We start from the raw sequence: 21861 nt of genomic DNA, 5'->3' as shown, positions 1-21861 counted from the left end.
AGCAGATTTGTACCTATAAAAACTGGCTGACCTGTTCCATGTGCGCTTGGCAGCTGAAGGCATCTGTGTTGGTCCCATGTTCATATGTGCCCACATTGCTGAGAAGAATGTTTTAATATATACAACTGAGCATCTTGGAGCAACAGGGGCGTTGCCATTACATCTAGAGCCTCGGATTTCTCTGCAACTGCCAAGCCCTCTGCACCTTGATTGACAGGGCCAGGCATGATGACGTTTTCACTGCCTGGCCCTGTCAATCACAGAGGATAGGCCATGGCAGTTGTAGAGAGAGAAGAGCCGCTAAGTGTAATGGCAACACCCCTTTATAGACTGGATCAATGCCGCAGGTCTGGACTTCAGGTCACAACCTTTGCCACATGACTCGCAACAGGCATAAGTCATGTGGCCCACAGTGGTCAAAAGGTCCTGGTGCTAACTAGTATATGTAGCCTGTGTATCTAGTGGCTGAAAGAAGGACTGGACCAAGGAGCTGAACCTGGTATGTGCCATGTATGGGGGACTACAGGTGACAGCAAGCCAGCCCCTCCATAGTTGTCCATGTGGCGAAACTAACCTCGCCACTGGGTTTTGGAGGGGCCTGTTTGCCAGCCTCTTGCCTCAGGATTATGGCCCATATACTAACTTTGAAGGAGAAGACAGACCGGCCGCACAGCTTAAATCTGTGGAACTGTTTTGGGCAGGAAAGCCATGATTGCGGTCGGCCAAATGTGACTTCCATGGAATTCGGGAACCCCTGCTCGGATCTGGGTGATTTTTAGATATGTTGTTCACCCAGATCAGAGCTATCCATGGAATTATACATTATGGGGATATGTGGGGTTTTGAGGTGTTTTCTGTGTTTTGGGAAAAATGTGTGGTTTCTGTCTGTGAGTGATTAAGTTAGCCCATTATGTTTGGTAATTGTATCACAGGCAGAGCCCAATGTGTTTTGGTAATTGTATTTTGTTGATTGCGTCAAAGACAATGCCAGTGTGTTTGTTAATTGCGTCACAGACAATGCCAGTGTGTTTGTTAATTGCGTCACAGACAATGCCAGTGTGTTAGTTTTGTGTTTAAACTTTACAGGATTGGCTGCTAGGTCATGTCCTCAGTATGTCATGTGTATATAAGTCAATGCTGTGTGTTCAATAAAGAGTTCCTGTTTTACATTCAACATAGAGCCTCGTCTCATGTGTGTGGGGATTGCTATACGCTGAAGATTTGCTATACTCCCCTGGCTATTACTCCTAGCTCTTGTAGGAGCTGTTCCTGTTCCTGGTTCCTGTGGTGGTATCGGTGTCGAGTGGAGTGCTTGGAGTCCTCGGGAAGCACTAGGAGCACCCATCAACGGAGGTACCCGGTCGGGGTGTCAGGAGATCCTTTACAGTCCATACTGATGACTGAGGCTGAATGGAGTGCTCAGCTGTTGCAGAACTACATATCCCTGCATGCACTGCATAGGTGCTGTAGAACTACAAATCCCAGCATGCACTACACAGGTGTTTTAGAACCACATATTCCAGCATGCCTCGCACAGGTGCTGTAGAACTACGTGTGCAGCCACACTGCATGTAGTGACATTTGAACTGGAAAACTGGATTGTTAAAATACGTTGAGTAAACTATTATTACAGTACTTCAAATAGCTGATTAACAATAATTTTGTATTGTATTTGAAATGCTCATGGCCAGGTCAACTGGAAATTGTTTCTATGTGTGGCCCATATATCGGGCCGAGTTTGAGATCCCTGCGCTAATGTGTATGGTGGCCTATAGACTTCAATGGAGAGTGAAAGTGCATGCATTGCCACCTCCTTGCTGGGAATGGGGACTCCTGTTCTCGTAAGTCTCAGGGTCAAGCCACCTGCTGAGACATTTATGGGATCTCCAGTGGATTAAACCCCCTTTAAGCAGAGCAGCTTTGGGTACATATAAAATGTATTTTCAGTGCTCAACATAGGGATTTGGGAAATAAGAAAAACAGACATTAATCCCATTTTCTGGGTCAATAATATAGTTTTACTTTTACTTCACAAGTACGTACCTTTTGCAATTTCCAACAGACCATATAAACGTTGCATTTTTAATATAACATTTGTGTCCTAAACCAACAAATGCAAAAGTAGTTTTGAAAGCCCCATCTATGTATCTAGACATTCTACAGAAAAATCTGCTAAGGCTACTTACACACTAGCGGCACGGACCTCCGGAAGGCTGTTCTGTCGGATCCGTCCTGCTGCTAGTGACCGTGTGACCCTGGACTGCTGCTCAGTCCCCATTAACTATAATAGGGGGAGTGCGGAGTTCCGGCGGAGGCACGGCAGCGCACGGCGAGAGGAATAAATGTCGGACATGTTGTAGTTTTATTCCAGCAGCCTCTCGCAGTGCGCTGCCGTGCCTCCGCCGGAACTCCGCCCCCACCCCCATTATAGTCAATAGGGATGGAGCGGCAGTCGGGGGCACACGGTCACTAGCGGCAGGACGGATCCGACAGGCTGTTCACCCGACGGAACAGCCTGCCGGAGGTCCGTGCCGCTAGTGTGAAAGTAGCCTAATCTGTAATAATTAAATAAAATTTCTAAAAATCTACTACAGCATGGCCAGCCTCACCTAAATTTAAAATGCTCTTCCGTTTTTAAGGGAAAAAGGTGCTTTCAAACATGGCAAAATGCTTTGCAGAAAAATCCACATCATAAATAGTTCCCATTGTATTCCTATGGAGTTTAAATATGTTTCCTTGCTGCTGGAAGTAGAACCGAGTAGTGGGGAGCAGGTGAGTGGATTTCTTTCTTTAGGTGCAGCACAGTACTGGCCAAATGTAAAAAGTTGCCTAAAGCTGGAATACCCCTTTAAGGCCTCCTGCACACGACTGTAGGTGTCCCGTTGCCGTATTGCGGACCCGCAATACACAGGCACCATTCCGTGTGCATTCTGCATCACGGATGCGGACCCATTCACTTTAATGGGTCCGCAAATCCGGAGATGTGGAATGGTGTGGAACAGAAGCACGGAATGGAAGCACTACGGAGTGTTTCCGTGGGGTTTCATCCTGTAGTTCCGTTCCGCAAAAAGATAGAACATGTCCTATCTTTTTGTGGAACAGGCGGATCGCGGACCCATTAAAGGTGGGTCGGTGTTCGTGCATTGTGGCCCATTAAAGGTGGGTCGGTGTTCGTGTGCAGGAGGCCTAAGACCACACTTTGGAACATATTTGCACAGTAAAGGTGGCCACACAGATTAGATGAACATTGCTTGAACTCAACAATTTTAGTGGGACCAAGTGACGATCTAATGTGTATGGAGGTGTCCCAACTCTTCCCCAATGACAGATGTTGGGGGAAAAATAGGCATGTTGTATGCCGAATACAATTGTTCTCAAGGAAGATAAGCTGCTGCACAACATGAGTGTGCATGCGTAAGGCCCCTTTCACACGGGCGAGTATTCCGCGCGGATGCGATGCGGGAGGTGAACGCATTGCACCCGCACTGAATACTGACCCATTCATTTCTATGGGGCTGTTCACATGAGCAGTGATTTTCACGCATCACTTGTGCGTTGCGTGAAAATCGCAGCATGCTCCTCTTTGTGTGTTTTTCACGCAACGCAGGCCCCATAGAAGTGAATGGGGTTGCGTGAAAATTGCAAGCATCCGCAAGCAAGTGCGGATGCGGTGCGATTTTCACGCACGGTTGCTAGGAGACCATCGGGATGGAGACCCGATCATTATTATTTTCCCTTATAACATGGTTATAAGGGAAAATAATAGCATTTTGAATACAGAATGCATAGTAAAACAGCGCTGGAGTGTTAAAAAAAAAAAAATAATAATAATTTAACTCACCTTAGTCCACTTGATCGCGTAACCCGGCATCTGCTTCTGTCTCCTTTGTTGAATAGGACCTGTGGTGAGCATTAAGTACAGTTACAGGACCTTTGATGACGTCACTCCGGTCATCACATGGTACGTCACATGATCTTTTACCATGGTGATGGATCATGTGATGACCGGAGTGACGTCATCAAAGGTCCTGGAATGAATGCTCACCACAGGTCCTGTTCAGCACAGAAGGAGACAGACGAGATGCCGGCAGCGCCGGCAAGTGGATTAAGGTGAGTTAAATTATTTATTTATTTTTTAACCCCTCCAGTGCTAGTTTACTATGCATTCTGTATTCATTATTAACCATGTTATAAGGGAAAATAATACAATCTACAGAACACCGATCCCAAGCCCGAACTTCTGTGAAGAAGTTCGGGTTTGGGTACCAAACACGCGCAATTTTTCTCACGCGAGTGCAAAGCGCATTACAATGTTTTGCACTCGTGTGGAAAAATAGCGGGTGTTCCCACAACGCACCCGCACATATTCCCGCAACCCCCGTGTGAAAGAGGCCTAAGGCCTCTTTCACACGAGCGTGACGGATTAGGTCCAGATGCGTTCAGGGTGCGTTCAGTGAAACTCGCACCATTTTGCAAGCAAGTTCAGTCAGTTTTATTTGCGATTGCGTTCAGTTTTTTTCCGCGCGAGTGCAATGCGTTTTGATGCGTTTTTCACACGGGTGATAAAAAACTGAAGGTTTACAAACAATATAAGGCCTCTTTCACACGGGCGTTGCGGGAAAATGTGCGGGTGCGTTGCGGGAACACCCGCGATTTTTCCGCGCGAGTGCAAAACATTGTAATGCGTTTTGCACGCGCGTGAGAAAAATCGCGCATGTTTGGTACCCAAACCCGAACTTCTTCACAGAAGTTCGGGCTTGGGATCAATGTTCTGTAGATTGTATTATTTTCCCTTATAACATGGTTATAAGGGAAAATAATAGCATTCTGAATACAGAATGCAAAGTAAAATAGCGCTGGAGGGGTTAAAAAAAAATTAAAAATTTTTTAACTCACCTTAGTCCACTTGATAGCGCAGCCGCCATCTGCTTCTGTATTCTTTCTTTAGGACCTGGGTAAAGGACCTTTGATGACGTCACTCCGGTCATCACATGGTACGTCACATGATCTTTTACCATGGTGAATCACCATGGTAAAAGATCATGTGACGTACCATGTGATGACCGGAGTGACGTCATCAAAAGTCCTGTAACTGTATTTAATGCTCACCATAGGTCCTTCAACAAAGGAGACACAAGGAGATGCCGGGCTACGCGAGCAAGTGGATTAAGGTGAGTTAAATTATTATATTTTTTTTTTTAACCTCTCCAGTGCTATTTTACTTTGCATTATGTATTCAGAATGCTATTATTTTCCCTTATAACCATGTTATAAGGGAAAATAATAATGATCGGGTCTCCATCCCGATCGTCTCCTAGCAACCGTGCGTGAAAATCGCACCGCATCCGCACCTGCTTGCGGATGCTTGCGATTTTCACGCAACCCCATTCACTTCTATGGGGCCTGCGTTGCGTGAAAAACGCAGAATATAGAGCATGCTGCGATTTTCACGCAACGCATAAGTGATGCGTGAAAATCACCGCTCATCTGAACAGCCCCATAGAAATGAATGGGTCGGTATTGAGTGCGGGTGCAATGGGTTCACCTCCCGCATCACATCCGCGCGGAATACTCGCTCGTGTGAAAGGGGCCTAACTTAGCAACCATCAGTGAAAAATACATTGCATCCGCACTTGCTTCTGGATGCAATGCGTTTTTCACTAAAGCCCCATTCACATATATGGGGCCAGGGCTGCGTGAAAAACGCTGAATATAGAACATGCTGCGATTTTCACGCAACGCACAAGTGTTGCATGAAAAACAATGCTCATGTACACAAACCCTTTGAAATAAGTGGGTCAGGATTCAGTGCGGGTGCTATGCACTCACGTCACGCATTGCACCCGTGCGGAAAACTCGCTCCATAGAAGTTAATGGGGCTGCGTGAAAAACGCATTGCATCCGCAAGCAAGTGCAGGTGCGATGCGTTTTTCACTGATGGTTGCTAAGAGATGTTGTTTGTAAACCTTCAGTTTTTTATCACGCGTGTGAAAAACGCATCAAAATGCATTGCACCCGCGCGGAAAAAACTGAACAACTGAACGCAATCGCAGACAAAACTGACTGAACTTGCTTGCAAAATAGTGTGAGTTTCACTGAACGCACCCTGAACGCATCCGGACCCAATCCATCACGCTCGTGTGAAAGAGGCCTTAGGCTGGGTTCACACGGGTGTTGCGGGAAAATGTGCGGGTGCGTTGCGGGAACACCCGCGACTTTTCCGCGCGAGTGCAAAACATTGTAATGCGTTTTGCACTTGCGTAAGAAAAATCACGCATGTTTGGTACCCAAACCTGAACTTCTTCACAGAAGTTCGTGCTTGGGATCGGTGTTCTGTAGATTGCATTATTTCCCCTTATGACATAGGGAAAAAATTGCATTCTGAATACAGACTGCATAGTAAACTAGCGCTGGAGGGGTAAAAAAAAATAATAATTAACTCACCTTAGTCCACTTGATCGCGTAGCCCGGCATCTCCTTCTGTCTCCTTTGCTGAACAGGACCTGTGGTGAGAATTCATTACAGGTAAAGGACCTTTGGTGACGTCACTCCGGTCATCACATGATCCATCACCATGGTAAAAGATCATGTGATGGATCATGTGATGACCGGAGTGACGTCACCAAAGGTCCTTTACCTGTAATTAATGCTCACCACAGGTCCTGTTCAGCAAAGGAGACAGAAGGAGATGCCGGGCTACGCGAGATGCCGGGCTACGCGATTAAGGTGAGTTAAATTATAATTTTTTTTTAACCCCTCCAGCGCTAGTTTACTATGCATTCTGTATTCAGAATGCTATTATTTTCCCTTATAACCATGTTATAAGGGAAAATAATAATGATCAGGTTTCCATCCCGATCGTCTCTTAGCAACCGTGCGTGAAAATCGCACCGCATCCGCACTTGCTTGCGGATGCTTGCGATTTTCACGCAACCCCATTCACTTCTATGGGGCCTGCGTTGCGTGAAAAACGCAGAATATAGAGCATGCTGCGATTTTCACGCAACGCACAAGTGATGCGTGAAAATCACCGCTCATCTGAACAGCCCCATTGAAATGAATGGGTCGGGATTCAGTGCGGGTGCAATACGTTCACCTACCGCATTGCACCCGCGCGGAAATCTCGCCCGTGCGAACGCAGCCTAGGGCCCCTTTCACACGGGCGAGTATTCCGCGCGGATGCGATGCGTGAGTTGAACGCATTGCACCCGCACTGAATACCGACCCATTCATTTCTATGGGGCTGTTCACATGAGCGGTGATTTTCGCGCATCACTTGTGCGTTGCGTGAAAATCGCAGCATGCCCTATATTCTGCGTTTTTCACGCAATGCAGGCCCCATAGAAATGAATGGGGTTGCGTGAAAATCGCAAGCATCCGCAAGCAAGTGCGGATGCGGTGCGATTTTCACGCACGGTTGCTAGGAGACGATCAAGATGGAGACCCGATCATTATTATTTTCCCTTATAACATGGTTATAAGTGAAAATAATAGCATTCTGAATACAGAATGCATAGTAAAATAGCGCTGGAGGGGTTAAAAATAAAAATAAAAAATTTAACTCACCTTAGTCCACTTGATCGCGATGCCCGGCATCTCCTTCTGTCTCCTTTACTGAACAGGACCTGTGGTGAGCATTCATTACAGGTCAAGGACCTGTGGTGACGTCACTCCAGTCATCACATGATCCATCACATGATCTTTTACCATGGTGATGGATCATGTGATGACCGGAGTGACGTCACCACAGGTCCTTGACCTGTAATGAATGCTCACCACAGGTCCTGTTCAGTAAAGGAGACAGAAGGAGATGCCAGGCATCGCGATCAAGTGGACTAAGGTGAGTTAAATTATATATTTTTTTTTTAACCCCTCGAGCGCTATTTTACTATGCATTCTGTATTCAGAATGCTATTATTTTCCCTTATAACTATGTTATAAGGGGAAATAATACAATCTACAGAACACCTAACCCAAGCTCGAACTTCTGTGAAGAAGTTCAGGTTTGGGTACCAAACATGCGCGATTTTTCTCACGCGAGTGCAAAACGCATTACAATGTTTTGCACTCGCGCGGAAAAATTGCGGGTGTTCCAGTAACGCACCCGCACATTTTCCCGCAATGCCCGTGTGAACCCAGCCTTAGGCCCCTTTCACACGAGCGAGTTTTCCGTGCGGGTGCAATGCGTGACGTGAATGCATAGCACCCGCACTGAATCCTGACCCATTAATTTCAATGGGTCTGTGTACATGAGCGTTGTTTTTTACGCATCAGTTCTGCGTTGCGTGAAAATCGCAGCATGTTCTATATTCTGCGTTTTTCACGCAGCCCTGGCCCTGGCCCCAAAGAAGTGAATGGGGCTGTGTGAAAAACGCATTGCATCTGCAAGCAAGTGCGGGTGCGATGAGTTTTTCACTGATGGTTGCTAAGAGATGTTGTTTGTAAACCTTCAGTTTTTTATCACGCGCGTGAAAAACGCATCAAAACGCATTGCACCCGCGCGGAAAAAACTGAACAACTGAACGCAATGGCAGACAAAACGGACTGAACCTGCTTGCAAAATAGTGCGATTTTCACTGAACGCACCCTGAACGCATCCGGACCTAATCCGTCACGCTCGTGTGAAAGGGGCCTTAGGGTGAATCCACACAGGACAGATTTGCTACAGCTAGTTGCCCGGCAATCTGAAACTTTGCCCCACTCACGCCAGGTCTAAAAAAGTTTGTGTGGCATGGGCAAGGAAGGGGAAGGGCTGGTAGGCCCATCCCATCTACATTTTCTATGCCTATTTCAGGCTAGGAAGCTGTCTTACATTTAGACTGGCGCTGGATTTGCTGAAGTTATGGAGCGGCCGGCGTCTCCTCATAACTTCGGTGGAACCAACGCCAGCTATTAAGACCGGCGACTAAAACGCTGGTCTTAGGCCTTTTTCACACGAGCGTGTCCGGATAAGGTCCGGATGCGTTGCGGCAAACCCACGCGAATAGGTACGCAATTGCAGTCAGTTTTGACTGCGATTGCGTTCCGTTGTTCAGTTTTTATCGCGCGGGTGCAATGCGTTTTGCACGCGCGTAATAAAAAACTGAATGTGGTACCCAGACCCGAACTTCTTCACAGAAGTTCAGGTTTGGGTTCAAGGTTGTGTAGATTGTATTATTTCCCCTTATAACATGGTGATGGATCATGTGATGGACCATGTGATAAACGCAGTGACGTCATCAAAGGTCCTATTCCTCACAGATGAAGACAGAAGAGATGCCGGCTGCGCGAACAAGTGGATTAAGGTGAGTTAGGCTGGGTTCACACGAGCGGATGCCGTGCGTGGCATCCGCTCCGTGAAAGAGTGCCAAGACCCGATGCAAACTGCAGAGGCACGGAGCATTAACATGACTGATAATGCTCCGTGCCTCTCTGTGACCTCTTTACTACGAAATCACAGTGACAACTGTGATTTTCACTGTGATTTCGTAGTAAAGAGGTCACAGAGAGGCACGGAGCATTATCAGTCATGTTAATGCTCCGTGCCTCTGCAGTCTGCATCGGGTCTTGGCACTCTTTCACGGAGCGGATGCCACGCACGGCATCCGCTCGTGTGAACCCAGCCTTAAATTATTATTATTATTTTTTTAACCCCTCCAGCCCTATTTTACTTAGCATTCTGTATTCAGAATGCTATTATTTTCCCTTATAACCATGTTATAAGGGAAAATAATAATGATCGGGTCCCCATCCCGATTGTCTCCTAGCAACCGGGGGTGAAAATCGCACCGCATCCGCACTTGCTTGCGGATGCTTGCGATTTTCACGCAGCCCCATTCACTTCTAGGGGGCCTGCGTTGCGTGAAAAACACACAAAATAGAGTTTGCTGCGATTTTCACGCAACGCACAAGTGATGCGTGAAAATCACCGCTCATGTGCACAGCCCCATAGAATGTGAATGGGTCCGGATTCAGTGCGGGTGCAATGCATTCAACTCACGCATCGCACCCGCGTGGAAAACTCGCCCGTGTGAAAGGGGCCTTAATAAATGTGCCCCAATGTGTATTCATTTCTACATGTGAACCTTTTGCAACCTTCTACAATCCACATCACTACCCACACATTACATAAATTGTATATCATTTTATATATGTGTAAAATAGAGAGGGCTCACCTATATATTCAAGAGTGGAACAGGGTGCTCCTATCAAGAGGATTCACCCAATCCTCTGGAAAAGAGGAAAATCGGAAAGAGAAATGGTAGGGCACACCAGTATCAGGAACCACACAGATATTGGATAAATTAATATATTATTTTATTATATTATTAGTGATATACTTTTAATAACCATTAATAAAAATATCATAAAAATATCAATTTCATAAACATTCAATCCAATATCTGTGTGGTTCCTGATACTGGTGTGCCCTACCATTTCTCTTTCCGATTTTCATCATTTTATATATATTATACAAATCTTTAGGGCAATCACAATTTAAGCATTTTTCTTGTAGCTCCTTTTCTTTTGCTTTTGCATTTCTTTTTCAAATTCTTCTACCTATTGGAAGTCACACACCACATGCTTGTAAATGTGTTTTTTTTTTTCTTTTAAACATTATCGTTCCACTAATCTCGTTATCAGTTAATAGTCACTTGTTCACTTTCCACTCTGGATTTTTGCATGTTGCATTGGGTTTTGACCTCTGTACTCCTTCCAGTTCTGAGTATTATATAACCAGAACAGGCATACTAAAACAGTATATGCCTGATGAAGTTGGCAGGACGCAGATTAAAAAACACGTTGCACCATATATGTAATTTTAAGTTGTTTTTTAAATATAGTTCTTTCAATAAATTTAGCAAATAGCGCCCCTCGATCTGCATTTTGATACCTTGCCTCATCTATTGTCCATGCTGGATCTTAGTGGAACTAAGGAAGGAGCTGCTTGTTCAGCCTACCTGCGAACAGCGGAGTTGTGCCAGTACAGCACAACATTTTCCAGTAAGCTGCTCTAAGCTTGGAGCATTCTGTTACCGGTCAGAGATGTGGCCCGCTTTTCTCAAACTCAGGCCTCATGCACGCGGCCGTACACATTTTGCAGCCCGCACATCATGGATCCGCAAAATTTGGTTGCAAAATTCGGTTGTGGGCAGTGTGCCGTCTGCATTTATTTTTTGCTGACCCATTGGCTTCAACGGGTCCATGGTCTGCAGGTCCATGGTCTGTTGGAGGAACAGACATACAGATGCATAAAGCACACGAATCTCCATTCTGCAGAAATAGAACATGTCTTGACCGCAAAATGCGGACCATGGACCCATTGAAGTTGATGAGTCCACAAAAAAAGCAGACGGCACATGGACCGCGTCCGTATTTTGTGGATCCTCAAATTGTGGACTGCAAAATACATATAGTTGTATGCATTAGGCGTGATCCAGATGCTGTGGATTTTTCCATCCATAAAATAAGCATGCTCATTATGTTGCTGATTTGTTGAGGATTTTCACTGGCAATTTCACACTTTCAGTGAAGCAGGAGTGAAATCCACAGTGAATCCATAGAAAAATCCACAAGGAACATACTTGCCGCAGATTTGTGTGATATTCCACCAAATCTGAACATACTGGTAAGGTTCCCATACACGTTCAACAGCTGGCCAACAGCAATTACCTCCATCTCCACCATATACATACACGTTTGGTTCGACCATGCTTGTATGTGTTGTCAATAGACAGAAGAAAGCTACTGCCAGACACCTGAGACAAGACTTGAAATGAAGTGTGCCTGACTCTTCTCTCTCTTGACATCATCTGTCGGAGGAGAACTGGGAGCTCCCCATACATATTGGATCATTGGCTGGCCCCACCGAATATAGAAGTTTCAGTCGACAGCATGCTAATGTGCATGAAGACCTTAAGCAGGGGTGCACCACCAAAGAGGCGAGGTGAGGCGAATGACTCAGGCATCACCAGAACTAGCCTAAGACATCTATCCAACTTCAAAATCTGAGATAGGCATTCAGCTGACAGCTATGTAAAGTGTATGGCTGGCTTGAGTTTCTAATAGCTGATAACTAACAGGATGTTGTAAGTTACCATTGCCCTTTGCACTGCATTTTTAAATAAGCCGAATATTAGGGACATGTTATCAGCACACATTTATTGGTTTATGTGCATTACAGGTCCGGGGCCATACAGTTCATGCATAATATTTATGGTCTTTTTCAAATTTGATAAGTGCTAAGTGTCTAGTATGGCAGTACATTGAAGTCGTGCAACCTTGACCATAATCTCTGCTTTAAACATTCTGAGACAGACTCTGATCATTTAGGTGAACACACGGGATACATCCACTCATCACACAAGCCTTGACTCAAGATTTGAAACCTGGGGTCACATTGAACAACGTTTGTCACTTGTGCCTTTTTTACCCTTCACAGGTAACCAATATTCTAAATCCCCAGATCCTATTCAATTCAGGAAAAGGATTTATGATATTTTATATAAAAAAAATGTATGTTCTGGTCTTTTCCAGATCGTTTCCAAAATTACCAAATGTTTTGTTAAATTAGGATGTGACCAAATGTTCTTCCTCCTGTTCATTTGTTCTATTCATCTAGCCTGCTATTTTACACTTCACATGTGCTTCATTGTACAAACATTCACATGGCCTTGTGTGGTCCGTGAAATGCGGTTTGTGTGTAGGCCGCATCTACCGAACCAACTCAGGTGATCATAGAATCATCTATGATGCTGTGAGTTCCAGCCCAACCATGGGTCTATTGTCCCATATTCAGATTATGCCAGACTGTGTGGGGATACCCAAAACTGTTAAAGGGGTTGTCCGGGTTCAGAGCTGAACACGGACATCCCTCCATTTTCACCCAGGCAGCGCCCCTGACAAGAGCATCGGAGCAGTTCATGCTCCCATGCTCTCCTTTGCCCTGCGCTAGATCGCGCAGGGCAAAGGCATTTTCAGGATTTCCGGTGACAAACTGGGCTCTCCATGAGGCTGCCAGGAAGCCCGGTGATGTCACGGGCACTGATGGGCGGGCTATAGCACAGCCCTAGCCAGTAAAAGTGACATCACCGAACACAATGCCGGGCGAAAACATCCCCATCATCATCTTCCTCAGATGAGGAAGTCATGTTTTGGAAGAAACATGAGGCAAATGCATTTCAACAGTTAGGCCTCATGCACACGACCGTTGTTTTATTCCGTGTCCGTTGTTCCGTTTTTCGTGATTTTCTGCGGACCCATTGACTTTCAATGGGTCCGTTGAAAACTCGGCTAATGCACCGTTTGTCATCCGCGTCCGTGATCCGTGGTTCCAGTCCGTCAAAAAAATAGAACCTGTCCTATTTTTTTCACGGAAAACGGTTCGCGGACCCATTCAAGTCAACGGGACCGTGAAAAAACGCGGAGGCGCACAAGATTGTCATCCGTGTCCGCGTCCGTTTTTTTCCTATCATTTGCATGGCAAACTTGACTTAGACTTTTTTTTACTTTCCTTCATGTCTGGTGATCCTCCAAAAATAAAGGAAGACGCACGGAAACAAAAACGGAAACGGTCTGCAAATTGCGGATCCGCAAAACACAGATGCCGCCCGTGTGCCTACTGCAATTTGCGGAATGGAATAGACGGCCCATTATAGAAATGCCTATTCTTGATCGCAAAATGTACAAGAATAGGACATGATCTATCATTTTTGCGGGGCCACAGAAAGAAGCAACGGATGCGAACAGCACTCGGAGTGCTGTCTGCATCATTTGCGGCCCTATTGAAGTGAATGGCTCCGCATCCGAGCCACAAGAGGCCTTACTCTGAGGTGAATTCCCCTCAGAAACTGTTAACACCTCATTTGAGGTAATATAAAAAGGGTGCATGAGGGTGTTTTTGAACAAATAAACAGCAGTTGCCCATGGTAAGAAAACTTGTTTGAGTAATTTTCCACATAGCAGCAACAAGGCTTTTACCTCACAGGATTTATTTCAACAGGACTGCTGTGGGTCTGAGGAGGACTGGTACTCAGAGACTGTAACATGCCCCTCGGCATCCTCTGAAAGGGGAAAAGGGAGTGAGCTGCAAATGTGGGGAGTGGGTCTGTCAGGTAGAACCCCACCATCAAAATTATTCTCTCCCAAATGGGCCATTTCTGAATCTTTACACAACTGGCCTTCAATTTAACCCCTTCAGGACCCTGGGATTTTCCATTTTTGCATTTTAATTTTTCACTCCCCGCCTTAGTCCTTTCTAAAGACACCATTTACGTTTGCATACCATATAGTAGGAAGCAGAATTTTTTTCCCAAATGGGATAGAATTGGGAAAAAACACAATTCTAATAAAGGTTTTTCTTTTTCTTTTTTACACTGTACACTATGCGGTAAAATTTACCTGTTACCTTCATTCTCCAGGTCAGTACGGTTACAACAATACCACACTTGTATAATTTTTCTTGCGTTTTAATACAGATTTTTTTTTTTAAACCTTTGAGGAAAGAATTCTTTTTTTATGACCATATTCTGACCACTATAACTTTTTTGTAGTTATGTGTACGGGGCTGTGTGAGGGTTCATTTTTTGCGGGACAATCTGTTCTTTTCAATGATACCAATTTGAAGTGTGTGTGACTTTTTGATCACTTTTTATAAAAAATAATTATTGGGTAGTTAAAGTGACAAAAAATGGCAAATTGGCTGTTTTTATTTTTTTCCCCGTTACGCCTTTAATATTTTTATATTTTAATTGTATGGGCAATGCCCATGATGTTTATATTTATTTTTTTGGTACTTTCACACTTACGTTAAACTTTTCCGGTATTGAGTTCCGTCCTAGGGGCTCAATACCGGAAAAAACTGATCAGTTTTATCCTAATGCATTCTGAATGGAGAGCAATCCGTTCAGTATGCATCAGGATGTCTTCAGTTCAGTCACTGTACAGTTTTTGGACGGAGAAAATACTGCAGCATGCAGATATATATAAGATAAATAGCTGATCCGTTTTTCCGGATGACAACCGGAGAGACGGATCCGGTATTGCAATGCATTTGTGATACGGATCCGCATCCGAATCCATCTACAAACGGTATCCAACAACGCAATTGGCCGGAATCCAACAACGCAAGTGTGAAAGTACCCTTAAGTATTTTTATTTTTATGTTAAGGAAAGGGAGGGAAGGGCGATTTAAACTTTTTTTTTAATTATATTTGTAAAAACTTTTTTTTTACTTTTTAATCATTAGATTGCCCATTGTGTTCATTGATGGCTAAATAGCCATCATTAAACACTTCATTTCGAATATAACAATACAATGCTGCCACCTAGTTGCCTGTATTGGTATATTCCTGAAATAGGCACCGAAGCCTCAAGCAGGCTTCGGGCTATTTCAGCAATGTAACAGGTTCCCTGATCTCAGTCGGGGAACGCTGTTACCGGAGCGGAAGCGCGTGACTTCCGCTTCCGGTCTGATCAGATGCCGTGGTCACATTTGACCACGGCATCTGAAGGGGAAAATGTATGCGACCTTGTGGCTGATCACATACATGTGCCACGGGTCTCTGCGAGCGGGCGACATGTTTAGGGAATGGACTTCCGCCATACATATACGGCGGAGGTCCTTAAGGGGTTAAAGTGGCAGATGCAGTAGGTCCACTACTGTTTATGTTGATAAAGGCAGAGCAGGAAGGTGAGGTGTCACCCTGACGAAATGTTAAATTTTTACTTTCATCTAAATTAGCTCTTTTTAAAGTCGTGAGTAAAGCCACCCTGATTACAAGAAAATCCTTTAATTACATTACAAACATAAGAAGAGCCCATAATGGCAGAAATCCCCTAATCTGGAACATAGTAATATATTTAGTCCAGAGTTCATTCATGAACCTAAAGGGCATCTGTCAGCAGATTTGTACCTATGAAACTGGCTGACCTGTTGCATGTGCGCTTGGCAGCTGAAGACATCTATATTGGCCTCTTGTTCATATTTGCCAACATTGCTGATAAAAATTATGTTTTGATATATGCAAATGAACCTCTAGGAGCAATGGGGGCGTTGTCGTTACTCCTGGAGTCTCAGATCTCTCTGCTTCTGCTGAGTCCTCTTCACTCTACAGGGCCAGGCATGATGACAGCTTCACTGCCTGTAATTCTTTTGCAGAACTAAAGAGGCCTACACAACCTAAGAAACCCTTTTACAGAGGGTCGCCCACACAAGTCCCAACTTTTAAGACATACAATTCAGGAAAAGGAGCCTCAACAAAGCAAAATATGTACATGAAACCCTAATTAGGTAAGCATGGAATTATCCATTTCTTCCTGTCTTTATGTAGACTTTTGGGAAAAGATCTCCACCGACCGGTGGGTCATAAATGTGATAAAAACAGCTTTACATTACCAGTAAAGATGTTTCCAGAAAAAAATAACTCTTTCGATACAACAGCTCCTAGACACAGTATTGGACAGTGCCCTTGCTCAAGAAAAGATATCCAAAACAGTCAGCAACATTAGGACATGCAACCCAGCCAAATGCTATATTTATTTTTTTATTTGTTTAAACTTCTCTTTATTGAAAATTAGATGTATCAGTACATAATAAATCCAACCAGACACATTCATGTAGACATCAAGCTGTTAACATGGCTCATTTACTAATATCCTCACTGTACAAATGGTGTTCATAGAATTCTAAAACATGCAATGTTTAATCTGTACATAGGGTATTGTTACATTCATTTTTTTTTCCTCTTGTCGTCCCAAACCTTTCATCTCAAATATATGGCTGATTCGACATTCATTTATCTACTTACATAGTATCCTTCGCTATATTTTTTTCATTGCTTATATAGCGCCAACATATTCTGGAATGCTGTATGAAGAAGGTCACTATTCACATTACTGTCTGTCCCAACAGGGATCACAGATTTCTTTATCTCAGTATTAATTAACCTATCAGTATGGTGTGGTGGAAGGAAACCGGAGTACCTGGAAAAAATCCATGCAAACATGGGCGATCATACAAACTCCATGCAGATGTTGTCCTTGGTCAGATTTGAGCCCAGGTTCCCTGTCATGTAAGGGAATGCTGACCATTGAGCCACCATATTGTCCAACTTCCCTGTAGGAACATATTATGGGCCAGATTTATCATTACACTTACATCTTACTCCACTTTTACATATGTCCATAAGTCACTTTTGGCTAAGTCAGATTTATTAATGGTCATTTAATACTGTGATAAATGTGGTTTGACAGTAGCAATTTATCCTACAGTAAGCGGCTTTACAAAAGTCGCATGTCTTTAATAGAGTTGAGCGGACACCTGGATGTTTGGGTTCGACGGGTTTGGCCGAACTTCACAAAAAACTTTTACATATGTCCATAAGTCACTTTTGGCTAAGTCAAATTTAGTAATGGTCATTTAATACTGTGATAAATGTGGTTTGACAGTAGCAATTTATCCTACAGTAAGCGGCTTTACAAAAGTCGCATGTCTTTAATAGAGTTGAGCGGACACCTGGATGTTTGGGTTCAACGGGTTTGGCCGAACTTCACAAAAAAATTCGAGTTCAGGAGCCAAACTTGACCCCGAACCTGAACCCCATTGAAGTCAATGGGGACCCGAACTTTTGAGCACTAAAATGGCTGTAAAAAAGTAATGGAAAGGGCTAGAGGGCTGCAATTGGCGGCAAAATGTGGTTAAGAGCATGGCAAGTGCTCTGCAAACAAATGTGGATAGCGAAATGACTTCAAATAACATAAAATACATAAAAATAAAAAATTATAATCTTGGAGGACGAGGTCCAATGGAGTAGGAGGGTGAGAAGGCGGTGAATCTGGTGGTGTAAGTGGAAGCGGCGGTGGACGATGAGGAGGTAGCCTACACTGCTTTTTGGTTGTATTTTTTGTTTATTTTTTTTGTTTAAGTTAGGGTACACCCCAAAACATTGGGAAATATAACCTGTTATAACCCCCTCCAGCCGTGCTAAACAAACGTTCAGACGCAAGGCAGGCCAGCACCTTCAAGGCGTAAAGGGCAAGCTCAGGCCATATGCCCAATTTATAGACCCAGAAGTTGAAGGGGGCAGACCCATCAGTCAGTTGTGTAGGCGTGTGCACACATACTGCTCCACCATGTCGCATGTCCCCGTGATGTCCACGATCCAATTGGATATCTGCTCTATCAACTTTCGATGTTCTTTTCTGCGCCTACTATGTTGATCACGGTTAGCGGCGAATCAGGTTTCCACGCCGGAGAGGGACCGTGAGAAAGGGAGACCACATCCAAGGGAGGTCAATGGCTCCAATGTGATCGAGCGGAAATGTGGGACAAGTTATTAAAGCAAAGGATCGAATGAAAGGAGGGGGTGCACAGCAATTGTCCACTCCCGACTTGGGGAGGTAGTGACGATAAATAACAATACAGGACTCTTAAGATGCCCTGTTATTGGAATGATTAATAAAAACTTATAGGGAATGTCACTGGGGTATTTTGGATTTGGAAACGTTAGACAGGAGAGGGGACCCATGCCTGGTTCATTTTAATGAACGTGAGCTTGTCCACATTGGCCCCTGCCGTACTAAACACACGTTCAGATAATACACTGGCTGCAGGGAACCTCCAAGGCATAAAGAGCAAGTTGGGCCATGTGCCCAATTTGGAGACCCAGAAGTTGAAGGGGGCAGACCCGTCATTCAGTACGTGTAGGCGTGTGCACATATACTGCTCCACCATGTTGCTGAAATGCTTCCTCCTGCTGCTAAGACGTTCCATATCAGCTGGTGGTGCTGGTTGTTGTGGCGTGCTGCCAAAGCTTTTCCACATTTCGGCCATGCTAACTCTACCTTCTGAGATGCTGGTGGTGCCCCAGCTGCGTTGGTGACTTCCTCCTCATCTTCCTTAGCCTTTTGCTTCCACTGTGGCCCCGCTGTCCGGTGGGAATGCCACCAGCAGCCCGTCTACCAGCGTGCGCTTGTACTCGCGCATCTTACGATCCCGCTCCAGTGACGGAATTAAGGATGGTACGTTGTCCTTGTAACGAGGATCCAGCAGCGCGGCCTCCCAGTAATCAGCACAAGTTAGAATGTGGGCAACTCGGCGGTCGTTGCGGTGACACTGCAGCATGTAATCGCTCATGTGTGCCAGGCTGCCCAGAGGCAACGTCAAGCTGTCCTCTGTGGGAGGTGTATCATCTGTGTCCTCTGTATCCCCCCAGCCACGCACTAGTGATGGCCATGAGCTGGTTTGGGTGCCACCCTGCTGTGAACACGGTTCCTCCTCCTCCATCTCCTCATCCTCCACCTCATCATCCTCCAGAACTGTTCCCTGGCTGGACAATTGTGTACCTGGCGTTTGTGGGTGCAGGAACCCACCCTCAGAGCCACTTGTGAATGGCTGGCCGAAAACCCTATGAAATGATCCCTCTTCCTCCTCCTGTGCCACATTCTCTTCCATCATCGCCAGCAGCGTTTTTTCAAGGAGGCATAGAAGTGGGATAGTAACGCTGAGAACGGCGTTATCGGCACTGCCCATGTTGGTGGAGTACTCGAATCAGTGCAACAAGGAACAAAGGTCTCGCATGGAGGCCCAGTCATTGGTGGTGAAGTGGTGTTGTTCCGCAGAGCGACTCATCCGTGCGTGCTGCAGCTGAAACTCCACTATTGCCTGCTGCTGCTCGCGCAGTCTGGCTAGCATGTGCAAGGTGGAGTTCCACCTTGTGGGCACGTTGCATATGAGGTGGTGAGCTGGAAGGCCGAAGTTACGCTGCAGTGCTGACATATCGGGGTAATTTTCTGCAGCAGCTCTGACATATTGGGGTAATTTTTAAGGAACCTCTGCACCACCAAATTCAGCACATGCGCCAGGCAAGGGATGTGCGTCAAACCGGCTAGTCCCAGAGCTGCTACGAGATTTCGCCCATTATCGCACACCACCAGACAGGGCTTGAGGCTCACTGGCACCAACCACTGATCGGTCTGTTGTTCAAGGCCCGTCCACAGCTCCTGCGCGGTGTGGGGTTTGTCCCCCAAACAGATAAGTTTTAAAACTGCCTGCTGTTGTTTACCCCTGGCTGTGCTGAAGTTGGTGGTGAAGGTGTTACGCTGACCGGATGAGGAGGCGGAAGAGGATGAGGAAGGAGGCAAAGAGAAGCGCCCTGCAATCCTCGGTGGTGGAAGGACATGTGCCAAACTGCTATCCGCCTCAGGCCCAGCCACCACTGCATTTACCCAGTGTGCTGTTAGGGAGATATAACGTCCCTGACGTATCGGTAGTTAGGTGGACCTTGCCACAGATGGTGTTGCACAGTGCACACCTGATTTTGTCCCCCACTTAGTTGTGCAGGGAGAGGATGGCTCGTTTGGAAAAGTAGTGGCGGCTGGGCACGACGTACTATGGGACAGCCACCGCCATAAGGCTTTTAAAACTCTCTGTCTCCACCAGACGTAATGACAGCATTTAAAAGGCCAGTAATTTTGAAATGCTGGTGTGGCGAAACCAACCTCGCCACTGGGTTTTGGAGAGGACTGGCTGCTGGCCTCTTGCCCCTGGATTATGGGCCATATACTAACTTTTAAACCCCTGAACCTATTCAAGTGAATTTTGGATAGGTTTGTCCCAAAGTTATACTGTTTAAATTGATGTTAGATATATGTATGGCCAATGTAAACTCACAAAGTTGTAACAATTTATAATAAGTGTAACTTGTGTGTGTTTCTATTGTGCCATTGTCCCATTGTGTGTTTAAATGGTGATGTCTGTTCTATTGTCTGCACATGTGTATTGGAGATTCCTCTTTGTCCTGAGAGATAATTGGATTACGCCTCGGTTGTCTCCGGGACAGAGAGGAAGAAACCAAGATGCATTGTGGGGATATGTTGTATCTGTCCTATGTCACAGTCTTCATTCTGGTCCTCTGGGGGCGTGAACGATTGGTTGCTGTAGTTACATTGTATGTGTTGTAAATTACTGATTGGTTGTATTTCAAAACCCTGTGGGCCGTACTATGTTTGTGGTTTATGAATAAAAGAGGCTGTATGTGAAGTACAGTCAGACCACTGCTTGACCCTCAACACGGAGCCTTGTCTCGTTATTGGGGGGATTCACTGTATGCTGTTAGAAGACCGATTGCCAGGATTGTATGCTTTTCCTGTTCGTCTGCTAGCAGCTATTCGTGAGGTTCCAGTTTGGAGTGCTATTTTGTATCCAGTTCGGGAGTTTGGTGTATCCTGCAGTAGCTGTGCCTGTCTCTCAGAAAGGGGCTTATCGCCTAAATGGATTTTAACCCCTTGTCTGCTGAAACGGTCCGTTACATTGGTGGCAAGCAGCGGGATCGTTCCTACAGCCAGAAGGACAGCTACAGGAGACACCATTTTTGTGGATTCTACAATTTAAGGACAACGCATGTCCCAGTACAGCGTCCATGACAGCAGCAGGATGGAACCAGCAGTGTTATACGAGGAGGAGGACCTGGATGGCCGGGATGCATTAAGGAAAGGCATCTGGTACCAGGCCCTGGATAATCTACAATACCAGCGGGGTGAGAGTCTCCCCAGTGAAGAGCAGCGGTTGCAGAAGCAAGTGGCCCTGCGGATGCCCTTCCTGGGAGAGCAGCCCCTGGAGGAATGGGTGAAGGAACTAGAGCACCGGGTATGGCAGGAGCTATGGCTGGAGGATGCCTACCAGGCGCTTTGGTGGTATATGGCACAGTATATACCCTGGACAGCCGAACATGACAAGCCAGAGGGAGAGGAGTTTTATGGTCCTGGCTTGTTATGGGAGTCCTTTGCAGAGCCTGACTTCGGGAGCCCTGCACAGTCCAGACTTCAGGACATTTTCTATAAGAGGGAGGCTAGGCATGAGTGGGATGACCCCCATGAGGTAGA

The sequence above is a fragment of the Bufo bufo genome, chromosome 6 (assembly GCF_905171765.1).
Source record: "Bufo bufo chromosome 6, aBufBuf1.1, whole genome shotgun sequence".
Lineage (NCBI taxonomy): Eukaryota > Metazoa > Chordata > Amphibia > Anura > Bufonidae > Bufo > Bufo bufo.
The sequence above is the reverse complement of the archived record's forward strand: the minus strand, read 5'-3'. Positions refer to the sequence as shown.